Genomic DNA, 15,058 nt, shown 5'->3' with positions numbered 1-15,058 from the left:
TCTTTACAGCAATGATCGCAAAAAAATAGAAAGCTAAATGGAAAACTGGAAGCGTACAAGTGTTGTTACAAGAATGCTTGTTGTTCTTAGCTTCTTGGACCAAGGTTATATTTATATAGCCTTGGTCGGGGCGCCTGGAAGGGTTCAAGGTGCTTGGAGTGGGATAAAAACTTATCCCCGATGCAACGATCAAATATCATGTCGAAATGGCTAAAACTTGGGTTCCAGGCGCCTCGAAGGGGAAAGTCAACATTTTGTTGACTTTCTCTCTAGGCCTCCAGCTTCGGCTCCTCTTGCTTCGGTCCGGGTATTTTCGCTCACTTGGGTGATTTCGATCATCCGAAATATGGCTCACCCGAATCCAACTTCCAACCTTCTCGAGCAAGCTTCCGCTCCGGCTTCTCGTCCCTCGAAATCATCGGGCGCTTCCTTCTCGTGCACCAGTATACTCTTCTGCAGCTCTCCATCCCTCGGACACACCGAGCCCGTCGGATCTCTCCCGTGCCGACCTTTTCGCTAGCTGCGTCTTTTGCTCCTCAAGCAATCTTTCGCTTCGGCTTCTCGTCCCCCGGAAACACCGCATGCTCCCTTCTAATCCGCCGGTGTACTCTTCCGCAACACCTCGTCCCTCAGATGCACCGAGTCTGTCGGCTCTCTCCCGTGTCGTCCTTCTTGCTAGTTGCGTCTTTTGCTCTACTTCCTGTGCTCCTAAGTTCCTACACATTTAGACACAGGGTTAAACACAATAGGACCTAACTTAACTTGTTTGATCACATCAAAATAACCTTGGGGTACCAACAAAAAAAATAAAGCAAGTTTTAGAGTTTATTAGTCATGAGTGCATATCACACAGAAATGAATAAAGTGTAGGTTTGTAGTAGTCCTCACTAGGTGATTTAGCAATCAAACTCAAGTAATCAAAAAAAAATTCATCACCACACTAACCTATGTTTTGTAAGTAGAGCATTTAATCATGTCAAATGACCAAAAATATGACGGTGAAACTTAAATGTTTTTTACCATTTCAAGGTATCACTAAGAAACACGCTTGGAGAATTTTATTTAAAACCAAATGAACTATAGACTCAACAACATGTAAAGTACGGAAGCAAAATGTGAAAGCAAAGTATGAAGGTAAAGAAAATTATGAAGTAAAAAATAAAAGAAAAGAATGGACTCTCCTTTATTCAAGGTGGTTGCAACCGATTTACAAGTAGCATCCACATCAAAAATGGGGTGGTCCGAATAGAATTCATCCCTAGTGGTCGAAGAAGATTTAGCTTTAATTTCCACATCGGAGGTGGAATGATTAGGATGGAGGTGAGCACCATCTTCATAAAGTCAACATCATGTAAGATTGTTCCCTTAGTTATTTTTCCTTTAAAGTTTCCTCTGGAGGTCGAAGACCGTTTATTTGAAGTATCCAACTCGGAAGTGAAACAAATGCAATCAAAGTAAACTTCACTTCCTCCATCAATGTTCCTTCAGGTGGTTGAAGGAAATTCAGTTGGAGTATCCAATGTCGAAGCTCGATTGTTGCATGTGTTGGTCCCTTGGCTACCGGCTAAAGGGGTGTGAATAACCCTACATATTAAAAATAAACACCTTTCTCGAAACTTTGGAAATAAAGCACTTGTATAAAAAGAAACTGATTAATAGACAAGAAAAAGAGGCACAACAATATATTTGGTTTGCAATCAGGGGATTGCTAATCCAAGATATTTGAAAGCTCACTAATGTCCCCTTCAGGTGGAGAAATCTCTTACAGCAGTCAAAGCTCACAACTACAAAACTAAACTCAATTAAGATCGATTACAAGTGTTGTTTTTGGCTTTTGGGAATAGCTTCGAGCGCCCAGCGCACAGCCAACCTCCGGTTGACTTTTTCTCTAGGTCTTCCGCTCTAACTCCGCTTGTTTGAGTGATTTCGGTCATCTGGAATAGGGCTCACCTTTCCGGCCTTCTCGAGCGTCCTTCCACTCCAGCTTCTCGTCCCTCGAAAACATCGCGCGCCTCCTTCTCGTCTGCCAGCGTACTCTTCTGCAGCGCCTCATCCCTCAGGACGCAATGAGCCCGTTGACTCTCTCCCATGTCATCCTTCTCTCTGGCTGCGTCTTTCGCTCGACTTCCTGTGCTCCTAAGTTCTTATACACTTAGACACAAGGATATCAAAACACAACAGGACCTAACTTGAATTAGTTGATCACATCAAAACTATCACGGGAAACTTACAATCTCCCCCTTTTTGATATGAGCAACCTAAGTTAAGTTATGGTAAATCAACCATAAATAACAGCAAGGTAATAAGTATAAATTTTATAATTTTTAATAATATGCAAAAAAAAATAATTAATGTTACCCTCCTCTAGACTTAACCTTCAATCCCTCTTTGATCACATTAAAAATAGGGATAAAGCAAGAATATAACTTTGAAAAAGTAGCGTCGAAGGGATAAAAAAATGTGGACTAATATCCAAAAAATAAACTTTAAAATTCTAGATAAAGACATATAATTTTTTTTTAAAAAAAGATGATTTTAAAAAGTGTTTTTATACTTTTGAAAGTTTTATAACGGTTGAACAAACATATTTAAGGTAGATAAATTTTTATTTTACAAAAGATTGAAATTATTTTAAGCGAAAATAAATTTTTTTTTGGCATAAATACATATTTTCTAAAATAATTCATTAAAAATAGTTATTAACTTCGAAAAATCATGAAATATTTTCTAAGAATGTATAATAGTAAGTAATTTTCTAAAAAAAATAAATTTTAAAGATTTAAATTTTTAATATTAAAATTTTGCATTTACATAAATAATTCATAGAGAATTCACCAACGGTTAAAATATTTCAAGAGAATCTTCTTAGATAGAAAAAGGATAAAGTTTCACAAAAAAAAATAAATTTTGTAAGAAAATAGCACTGCAAGATTTTTTTTAAATTGAAGAATACAAATTTTGTTAAAAAGTTTATAGAAAAATAATACAATGGTAAAAAAAAATTAAAAATTTTTCTATAAATGAGTAATGAAATTTTATTTCTCAGAAAAATTTAATTTTAATTAATTTATAATAGAAATTATGCAAAACAATTTATTTGATAATTCTAAGCAAGAGTACGATGTCAAATTAAAAATAAAACATGCATAATGAATTTTCAATTTAAGCATGATCTTGGAACCCAATATAAGTTCCTTCCAACTGGGTTAATTAAAAAAAATTTAGGGATATATTTTGTTGATAATTTTTTAATTTGGCCCTTATGATATCTAAAGTGACATGGAAACAACTTCTTGCAAAAAGCAGGGTAAGACTGCATATAATGGATCCTTCCCCGGGACCCGGCATGGCGGGAGGTTCGTGCACCGGGCTGCCCTTTTTTTTATGATATCTAAAGTGACAGTTTAGTCCTTGATAATTTTTGAAGTTAGAAATAGCTATATTCGAACATGCAGACTTCTTTAGATTCTTTATTTCTATTTTTAATTTTTCATTTTCAATTTTTATCTTATCGAAATCCTCTAGTTGACAAGATATTGATAAGGTTAATTTTAACTCTTCATTTTATTTTTCTAATTTATAGGTATTTTTTGATAATTTTTTTATAAACTAAAATAGCTTATCAGGAGGTAGAGACCATACCCGACTTACATTGTCGATCTCGTAATCTGAAGCTCCCCTTGAAGTGTTGCTTCTTTCTAATGTTGCTCCCCCTTCATCGATGCTCTCGATACTCATTTCGGATGGGCTTGCTCCGTCTTCATCTTCTTGGTGACTTGCCACTAGCGCAAGTTCGGCAATGGCTTCGATCTCTGACTCGGGCGACGTTTCATCCCACGTCGCCTTTAGATTTTGATGCTTTGTCTGGACTGGTCTTTTGTCCTTGCTATTATCCTTGTCTTTGACCTTGTCCTTGCTTTTTAATTTAGGGCAGTTATCTTTCACGTGCTCTTCTTCATTGCAGTGGTAGTTGTTGCCGTAGCCGGGCCGGCAAGAGGAGGTGAATTGCTTGTAAAATGAAATGTTTTTCTCGATCTTTCAACTAAGATTAGTAGCAGCAGTATAATTATTACAAGTAAATTAAACAACTACAAAATGAAAGAAGAGGTAGAATATTTACTTGGTTACAACCTAAATGGTTGTTAATCCAAGATAAATGAAAAGCACGGGGCTTATCCATGACTTCGGCCAAAATTTATTTTAAGGAAGGTGTCTTCCATAGTCATAGAAGACGCCTTCTATGAATAGTACGAAGACACCTTCCATCAAGTTTGAAGGTGCCTTCGGACACTGTTAATCTGAAGGCAAATGCACTCTTTTTTCCTACAAAATAACATTAGTCCAATAAAGAAAATAATAACCTGCAAGATAAATGTTAATACAATAATAATGAGCAGTATTAATTAGTTCCTGTCCTCCCAGGACTAGGAACTAATCAAGGTCTCAGCTTAGGGATCCCAAATGAATCTAAACTGGACCGACGCCTACTGCCCTTCAACCAGGATGCACCCTCACTTGGTCACTCTCCTCCAGTGACTTACCTTAACTTACCAGTTTGCCAGACATCCGATCAGCCCATCAACCTATTTGGACTTCATGCTAGCTATCCGCTCAGCCTGTTGGCCTAGCTAGACTTCTTGCCAAATATCCGGTCGGCCCGTTAACTTATCTGGACTTCGTACCAGTTATTCGGTCAGCCCGTCGACCTAGCTGGATTTCGTATCAGCTATCCGATTGGCCTATTAACCTAGTTGGATTTCCTTCACACTTAATCAAGTGGTTAGATCACAACAAAATCTAACTTAACTTACTTATTATTCATCAAAATCTGAGTTAGACCGTTAGTGCAAACTACACCAACAATACCTTATCCGTCCGCAATAGGATCTATCATGTATGCTATGTTTTGTACAAGACCCGATGTATCATATGCTCTGAGTGTTACGAGCAGATACCAATCTGATCCAGGAATGGATCATTGGATGGTTGTCAAGATGATCCTTAAGTACTTAAAAAAAACTAAGGATATGTTCTTAGTTTATGGAGATGGTGATATGACTATACGCGGATATACAAATGTTAGTTTCTAGATGGATAAGGATGTCTCCAAGTCCTAGTCAGGATTCATATTCATATTAAATGGAGGCACAGTTAGTTGGAAAAGTTCCAAGAAAGATATTATTACAGATTCTACTTGTGAGGTGGAATACATTGCAGCTTCGAAAGCAGCAAAGTAAGCAGTTTGGATCAAGAAATTCGTTACTGAACTTGGAGTGGTTCCATCAAAATATGTGCTTCGCCATTATCATCTGATCAGGGATGTCGTTAGTAGGAAAGAAATACAACTCGAGAAAATTTCCACTGAAAGGAATCTAGCGGATTATTTGACAAAGGCTCTATCACAAGGCAAGTTTGAGAGTTATGTCCGTGCTTACGGTTTAGGACATCATGGTGATTGGCTTTAGGCCAAGTGGGAGTGTTAGAATTTGAGGGATGCCCTAAGGTAATCGCCTTATGATTTTTCTATTTATTTGATAAGTATAGATTCACTATTTGAGTGCATATTATATGTTTGATTGTCTTAAACTCATTTACTGAATGTTCATAATATAATTCATAACATGAGAGAATTTGTGATTGGATCGCAACTAATGATTATCTCTACATGTGCAATTATAAATATATTGAAATTTTCCTAGTCGTCGAATTGATGTATTTGGACACCATCAATTCTATAAGACCAACATGGGTTATACTCCTTAGTTTAGCCAAGCAGCTGTTTTCTCACTGGCTGAAAACATTGGGATGTCGAGAGTTAAACGTGGATGTTGGTTATGGTAACTAGTTCATTGGAGACTTCATATGGTAACTAGTTCGTTGTAAGACTTCATATGATTCTCTACATATATATAGATATGTTTGTGAAGTTCTTATTGCAGCACGAGTGTAAGTTTCCTTCGACTTGAGGTATACAAGTCATCTTGGTCATGGAGACTTATACTTTGACATCTTAAGCAAGCATCTCATTGAGGTTTGGACTCGGGATGATTGAGTATAAGTTGAAGTGCCCGAAGGTGTTTGGATAGCCCACAGAGGATTCACGTCTCCTTGCGAGGAGACGTATACCCTATGGCCACTCGTTAGGATTATTACTCAAAGTCTTTCGCCAAAGCATCACATGTTAAGAGTGTGAGACTCTTGTACACATGTATGAGTAATTTGAATCCGTAGAACGAGAAAGTATTACTTAGGTCAGATGTGACGTAGTCAGCCTAGTGGGGACGAGACACATAGACCATGTCCTAAACCAAGTGGGTATAAGACGAGTGAAAGGAACGATGCATGACTCACTGTAGCTGCTGAAGGGTTTAGAATTAATTATAAGATCAATTATTATTTTTCAACTAATTAGGGATCATGATGTACTAATAGGTGTCACTCATGATTGCTCTATAATTAAGTAGTTAATTATGGATGGCTAAGATAAACTGGGAACCTATTAGGTTACACGCACTAACAAGTCTTTAAAAGACGTAAAATAAGTTAAATAATAAGATTCTTAGATCAAGAGATAAATGTTTGGTTGGACCATACATAAGACAAATATGGAAATATTTATCGCAATGGAAGTGTGGATGGTTCACATCTCTTATAAAAGAGTTGGATCATATTTTGTTTAATCATGAATTATTCATAAACCAACTTGATTTAGTTGTGAACCAAACCAAGAGGTTAATGAGCTAATTTTTTATTAAAGGATAATAAGTTGGATTTGAACTTTCTAATCCAACTCATTAATGAGGGACATATATTGATATGATTGAGAGAAAATTATATACATGAGATCATTAATTGGCTTATAAGGTTTTTGGAAAAACTAAACTCAATTTCTCTTCTCCTCTCCCTCTCCCCCTCCCCTCTCTCTTTGCTGCTGCCAACAAGGGGAACCCCTTCCCCTTGTTGTCGTGACCACCACATGGAAGAAATCTCTTCCTTGTGTGCTTCTCTTCCTCTTCCTCTTGATCCCTCTTCTTCGCTCGTGGCTAGCAACTTCCAAAGGAGAGGCTTATACTCAAGGAGTTATCTTGAGGAGCTCAGCGTGGATACAAATAGAGGCGAGGTTCGACAACATCACTACGGTTAATTCCCTTCTCATTACAGATCATTCGTAAGATTCACCTAGCGTAAATTTACTTTCCTTAAAAATTTAATTATGCGATCATGTTTGGCATGTTGTATCCTTATATGCATGTGGTGCGTGTGATGTAATAATTTAGGAATTATTATTATTTTATTTTTCACTGCACATATTTATGAAACGTGTTTTAGCACACACCGCATCGGGCATATCTCAACAAAAGACTCCTCCAATGCTCAATAAAAGTGTGTTTCGACCAGCCTTCAAGGACAACTCAAAAACATCTCTCATATAAGCTTCTACATGTCCGATTAGCATTCTGACTACTCTGGTTTTCTGTTACTGTTTTGCTACGACGCTGTTGCGCCCTACTATTGTTGAGGAGCCATCCAACACCGAGCAATTCGATCATCTTCGAAAGTGTTGGGTAACAAAGTTAAATTCTGTAGATACTTTTTGTAAAAGGAAAATTGCAGCGTGTTACACTTATTCCTATTCTTTTTGTACTCGATCCCCTCTTCCAGCGGTTCTGAAAGAAGTATTTAGTAGATTATGTAAGTACCCTGGGTTAGTTTTGATGTGATCAACCAGATTAAGTTAGGTCCTATGTATTTGATCCTTGTGTCTAAGTGTGCATGAACTTAGGAACACAAGAAGTCAAGAAGAAGACATAGCTAGCAAGAAGGATGGCATGGGTAGGGAGTCGACGAGCTCGGTGCATTCAAAGGACAAGGTACTACGAAAGAGTAAATCAACGGACGAGAAGGACGCGTGCGGCGGTCCAAGGGACGAGAAGCCGGGGAGGAAGACTGCTCGAGGAGAAGGTTGGAGTTGGGTTCGTGAGCTCAACTCCGGATAACCGGAGCATCACCCACACGAAGAAGCGAAGAAGATGAGTCTGGTCTACCTTGCAGAAGGCGCCTTCCACCTCCTGAAAGGTGCCTTCAAGTTATGGATAACATTTTCCATGAGTTATAAAAAGACCCCTGGACCTAGGAATTCAACAACAATTTGGACAACAAGTCTTGTACTATTTCCTAGTCTTTCTTTTGAGATGTCAACTTCTATAAGAGGCTTCTCTGCCTACAACAAAGGAAAATTCTAGTGGAGCACATTCAGAGTCTTGGATTAACAACCACCTAGGTTGTAGCCAAGTTAATTTTTGACCTTCTTACATCTTTCTTTTAGTTGTTCATTTTTATGTTTATTTTAATTGTGCCTACTAATCTAAGTTGAAAGAACAAGAAGGGATAATTTTATTTTGTAGGCAATTCATCCCCCTCTTACCGGCCCCCACTATACCAACAAGTGGTATCAGAGCCAGAATTCCTCAAAAGGATTAATCGTCGACTGAAGCACTAAGACGATGGTCGGATCGAGCATCTACCTGCTGAAGTTCAAGGAAGAATTTACGTTATGGAAGAAATGCATGGAGGTATTTTTTAAAACTAATTTTTAATTACTTTTAATAATTAAATATGGTTTTGTAGCCCCCAAAGACCAACAAGGAGCTGAAAAGGAAAAAATACCAATGGATCAAAAAAGAACAAGTCGACTTCCTAGCGAACGATGAGTCGAGTTCCACCTGTTGAGCATACTTCTACCCCAGGAAGTTAGTCGAATCGGAGCTTAAAAATTAACAAAAAATCTTTAGGAGAAGTTCCTGAAACTACATGAAGGTATCTCCAAAGCCAAACTTGTAAAACGAGACCTACTCTGGAATAAACTGACCAACTTTCGGCTAAAAGAAGGAGAGTTAGTAGCACAACTGTAGGCCAAGCTGAAGGAGTTAATCACTAGACTTACAAATCTCAGAGAACAGGTAATAAACTGAGATTCTTTAAGGTATGCATTAAATGCTTTTCCTAGGACCCAATAATAGATGTCTATAATAGACTCCTATTATATTTCAAAAGATCTAGAGGAAAGTTCTTTAGAGAGTTTATTTTCCACTTTAGAACTTCATAAATATAGATGTGCAGAATTGAAAAAGGAGCCCAGTCAAAATGTTGCCCTGAAGGCAAGAATGGGCGATCCAGACTCCGAAGCGTTAATCGATGAAGATAAAGCGACCCTAATGGTAAGAAAATTTAGTAAGTTTATTAAATCTAATAAATTTAATAAAGCACATATTAAGAAACATTCTCGGAGCAAAAGGAAGATTTGATACTACAACTACAATGAAGAATGTCACATCAAGGATGATTATCCAAAGCTGAAGACGAAGAAGAAGAAGAAGAAAGAGCTAGCCAAATCAAGGCACAAAAATTTAAAAGCAACATGCGAAGAGTCATCATCAGAATCAAAAGTTAAAGATTACGTCAGACTAGCCCTATTGGTGGACCACCAAGCAGAAGATGAAAGCAGCTCAGAGATAAGCATCAATGAAGGGGAAGGATTCACATAAGAAAGCTACGATGAAGGGGGAGTATCATAACACGAGGTAAGTGAGATACGTACCCTACCTCCTAAAAAGTCATTTCAATTTATCAAGATGCTTTCTAAGAATATAGTAAAACTATACAAAGAAAATGCTAAGATAAAAATGACCTTAGCCAATTCATGCCCTTTAAAAATGTATGATAGCCAATAGTAGAAAATGAAAAATTAAAAGCACAAATAGAAAAAAGTAGAAAATGACAATGCATGTTTGAGTTCAAATATGTTTTGAAAATCAGAATTAAAAAATTATGGAAGCATTAACTACTACGTCAGAAATCACCAAGGATAAATTAGGAAAATCTCTAAAAATTATTTACCAATAAAATTTTTAATAAATCCAGTAGGTAGAAACCTATATTAGGTTCCTAAAACTTCTTTAGATTAAATTCCTAAAATTTTAAATTATTAGGATAGAAATTGTTTTAATTAAAAAATATATTTCAAGTAAATTTTTTTATTCGAATTCCTTATTCAAAATTTTTATACTTATAGAACAGTAGTATTTTTATTAAAGAATTTATTTTAAAATTTGTTTTCAGATGAAATGGTAGACTTATTTTTGAAATATTTTATTTTTCTATGATAAAACATAATATTTTCTATCTTAACTAAATGTTTTAATTATTTCGAATATTATCTGAATTATTACAAATTATTTTGTGAAAAGTAAATTTTTAATATTAAAAACTCAAGAAAATATAAATTTGGAAAATTTTATTTTTCTACTATTAAACAATGTGTTTTACATATTCGAGGAAATTAGAAGAATTTTTAGAGTTGAAATGGGGGGGGGGTTATTTTTGAAAATCAGTTGCTTTAATAAAATAAATATTTTTCTACTGGTCTAATTTATTCTTCTTAAACTCAACAAAACTTTTTCGGATTTTTTGAAACAGAAAAGTAATTTTTTAATTATTTTTTGTCAAAATATAAGATTAATTATTAAAAATACAATATGTTTGAAAATTATTTTTTAAAAATATTAGCCTACTTTTAATTATTGTTATGTATCCCTAGAAAATTATTTCAAAATTTTCTAACTATTTATTTTATTTTTCCTGATTTTTTTATGTGATTAAAGAGGGAGAAATAGGTAAAAGTAAAGAGGGATTAAGGGGGAATTAGGATAGGATAATTTTTTTTATACTTAGTTTGGAATTTTATTAACTTATTTAAATCATTGCATTGTAATTTTTTAGTTCTAATTATAATTTACTATGTTATTTCATTTTGGTTTAATCCTAACTTAACTTGAATTGATGCACATCAAAAAAGGGGAGATTGTAAGTATCCCGAATTAATTTTGATGTGATCAACTTGGTTAAATTAGGCCCTGTATATTTGATCCTTATGTCTAAATGTACAGGCATTTTAGAACACAAGAAGTCAAGCGGAAGACGAGCTAGCGAGAATGATGACATGGGAAGGGAGCCGACGGACTTGATGCATCCGAAGGACGAGATACTGCAGAAGAGTATATCAGCAGATGAGAAGGACACGAGTTGTGGTCTGAGGGACGAGAAGACAGGGAGAAAGGCTGCTCGAGAAAAAAATTGGAGTTGGGTTCGGGTGAGCTCAATTCGAGATAATTGGAGCATCACCCACGTGAAGAAGCGAAGAAGACCAATCTGGTTTGCCATGGGCTGGAAGGCACCTTCAATGTCTTATTAAAGGTGTCTTCCAGCCTATGGAAGGTGCCTTCACTAGCCTTTAGCCGAGGATAAAATTTTATCCTCAGCAGATAAAATCTATCCAATAAGAGGCGCCTTAGACCACTTTAAAGGCGCCTTCAAGTTGTGAATACCATTTTTCAGGAACTATAAAAAGACTCCTGGACCTAGGAATTCAACAACAACTTGAACAACAAATCTTATACTATTTCCTAGTCTTTCTTTTGAGTTGTTAACTTCTGTAAGCGGTTTCTCTGTCTACAACGAAGGAGAATTCTAGTGGAGCACTTTTAGAGCCTTGGATTAACAACCACGTAAGTTGTAACCAAGTTAATTTTTTGCCTTCTTACTTCTTTCTTTTAGTTGTTTATTTTTATGTTTAATTTAATTGTGCCTACTAATCTAAGTTGAAAGAACGAGAAGGGATAATTTTATTTTGTAGGAAATTCCCCCCCCCCCCCTCCTCTTGCCAGCCCTCGCTGCTCCAATAGATTACCCGTTGATAGGTTCATGGGACTGGGTCTTGGAGTAGAAATCGCCAAAGGCTACTAACCAAGTAAAACCGTGTTTTCTTATTTACTATTTTTGTGTTTAAATATTCCATTACGTATACTTTGATTTCGAAGATAAAAAGATTAGTTTTAAACCCACATGATTCTGATAAGTTTTAAAACTACGTGATTCACCCCCTCTCACCTGCATTTCGATCCAACATATTACTAGGTTTCCATGAAACATTCTAATGTAGTAATAGTGGTTGTTGAGATTGTTGCTACTGATACTATTACTCCGGTGATTGTTTCTGCTATTGTTGTGGTTTACCTTTGTTCAACAATAATGGACACTAAGACTTTCAGAGTTTCAGTGTCCCTTGCTTTTGCAATAAGCACACTCATCATTAGAAACCTTTGAAGTTGATCGATTTTGGTTATGAGGCGAAGGCCGCTGTGGAGCTGTAAAAACAGATGGCGTAAACAGTGCAATAGTCTTCTTATCAACCTGAGACTTAAGATGAATCTCCTTAGCTATCAATTCATGTACCACTGAATCAACGGAAGAGAGATGACTACAATACAAAATTATCCTACGTAATCCTTCAAAATCATCATGAAGAGCCATTAAGAATTGGACCAAATGTTGTTCTTCTCTATGAGTGATATAAGCTGGGAATGCTTGCAGTTCTGAGGATTCTATGAGTGTCAACTGATCCCATAGTTCTAATATGGAAGAATAAAAATCTTGGGCGCTCATATCTTTCTGCAGAAGTGCGTGGATATCTACTTCCATTTGTTATTATTTGGAAAAGTTGGACTGCGTGTATAATCTTGCCAAATGATATAAACCTCTTTGGTAGTCTCATACTTGACCAATGAGCACCAATGGAGTATGAAATAGAATTATTGAAACACTTAATAATCTTCGCATTATCGATCTCTCAAACATCCAACGACTTTGCATAACAATCAACGTTATTATCTGTAGATTTAACTCGCATACCTGAAACATATCCCCACATAGATTTTCCCCTCAAGAAGTTTTTCATAACATATCCCCGATAAAAATAAGTTCTTTCCATCCTATCGGGCATTAATCAATTGACGTAAATCATCTGTATGACCACTCATGATGACAGAACGAATAATACTCATGAATAATCGAACAGTAAATAAAACCAAATTGATGCAAAAATAAAAGAAAATTAATCAAAATTGTAATGCTCAGAATAAAAAACTATAAGGGCGCATAAATCTTTTTTAACTAAGTTAAGAAATCTTAAAGTTGTTGCTTTGTGACTAAAAGGTCAGTGTTCAAATCCTAGAAACAGTCTCTTGCAAAAAAAATAGGGTAAGGCTGCATACAATGGATCCATTCCCGTAACCCATATAACGGGAGTTTCATGCACTGAACTGTCTTTTTTTTTAAGAAAAAATATTAAATTATCCTAAAAACTATAAGTAAATAAATATGTAACCCAAAAAACTAAAATAAAATATTGGTATTAAAATCATACCAATTTGAAAATTAGCTTAAGAATCATTCTATTCTTTGCCAAATAGATTAATAAAATTGTGGCAATCACTTATAAGTATGACTATTAAGATGTTAATGGCTTTTAATAAACTAACATTACGAGCTGACCTATTTGTACCATTATATGTTAAATATCTTATGTTACTTGTTCATGAAAGTAGTTATTTAGAAATTCTAAACTTATATTTTTCATATACTTATCTCAAACTCATTATTTAAATCTTTAGTCTCAAATCCTTATAATAATTATCCCTCTACTTCCCCACTTCTACAACACATGGCATCACATGGTCTATTAATAAAACTAATGAGGTGATTAGGAGGGATCCCATCCTGTTGCCATGGTAGAGGCCAAAGGAAGTCAAAGTCAAGACAGTCAATAGGTGAATGGTGTTGGTCGGTCGGGTGAGACATACTCCAACCGGGGATTAAGCACCGACCCACCATCTTTGACACAAGGAGTAATCAAATCGACGCTCAAGGGGCGCCAGAACCCGAGCCGAGCGGCTCCTCTGCTCGGCCTAGCAGCAGACTCGACATCAGACGAGCACGCGGATAGTGAACTACTCGCCGAGTGGCTATCCCGCTCGGTCCGACAATGGACGACACTTGGACAATGGACTTTTAGCCGAACGGCTATCCCGCTCGATGTGACAACAAAGATAGCAGAATTTCGGCCGAGTGGTCATTCCACTTGACCGAGCAACAGACACAGTAGGATATCTTTTGATATCCTTTTGGGAGCTAGTGTCGCTGATAGGCGACATGGTCAGACAGAAGATCGTACGGCGGAAGCTTCCACTATCACTTCAGAGATATGCTCGGCTCGTTAAGGTATTGTGTCAGGGACACTTTACTGACACGTCTTTTCAAGGAAAGTTTTGAGATGCATGTTCGCCTTGATAAACATGCACGCATGCTTCCGGGGCTCTATATAAAGGGGGTCCAAACATCAGCGGAGGTATGCTTTACACACGATTTCTACTGTTGCACTACAGTTCTTGTTGCTTCTTCTTGTTTCTCGCTTCGCTCGACAGGCCATCGCCAGGGACCCCTTACCTGGCTCGGCACTGACGTTGCTTGTGTTACAGGTGGGAGCGAATTTCACAGGAGGTCAGCTGGAGCACCACGTCCCTAGCATCCATCTCATCGACTTCCGGACAAGATCATATTTGGCACTGTCTGTAGGAGCGTCACCTGAATCCGAGCCGAGAAGATGGAAGATGCTGGACGACTAACCACTGTGACGCTCACTCAAGAGGAGCTAGAGATGCTCGTGTAAGCACGAGCAGCGAAAATAATCGAGCAACAACAACAGCAGGCTCTAGTCGATCGGCTAGCGCCACTGCCTACAACATCGGTGGTCGACAGGCGAGCGGAGCAACCCTCCGTATGGGGTTAGAATCGAAGGCCGACCGGCATAACCCCATTCCAGTTGGTGTACGGCAATGAGGCAGTGGTCCCCGTGGAGGTCGGAGTAGAATCCAATCGGGTGCAGCTCTACAACGGGGGGAACATCAAACGGAGGCTGATAGAACTCGACTTGGTGGATGAAGCGCGCGCTTAAGCAGTCGTTTGGCTAACGGCATACCGATAGCGAATGAAGCAAAACTACAACCTGCGAGTGATCTCGAGGTCCTTCTAGGTCAGCGACCTCGTCTGAAAGAAAATGAAGCTGATCGACGACGTTGCCAAGCTCGAGGCACCATGGGCAGGACCGTTTAAGGTTGTGCAGAAGCTCCGTTCAGGCACCTACTATCTGGAGGATGAAGAGGGG

Source organism: Zingiber officinale, chromosome 6B (assembly GCF_018446385.1).
Source record: "Zingiber officinale cultivar Zhangliang chromosome 6B, Zo_v1.1, whole genome shotgun sequence".
NCBI lineage: Eukaryota > Viridiplantae > Streptophyta > Magnoliopsida > Zingiberales > Zingiberaceae > Zingiber > Zingiber officinale.
Note: the sequence above shows the minus strand (reverse complement) of the source record.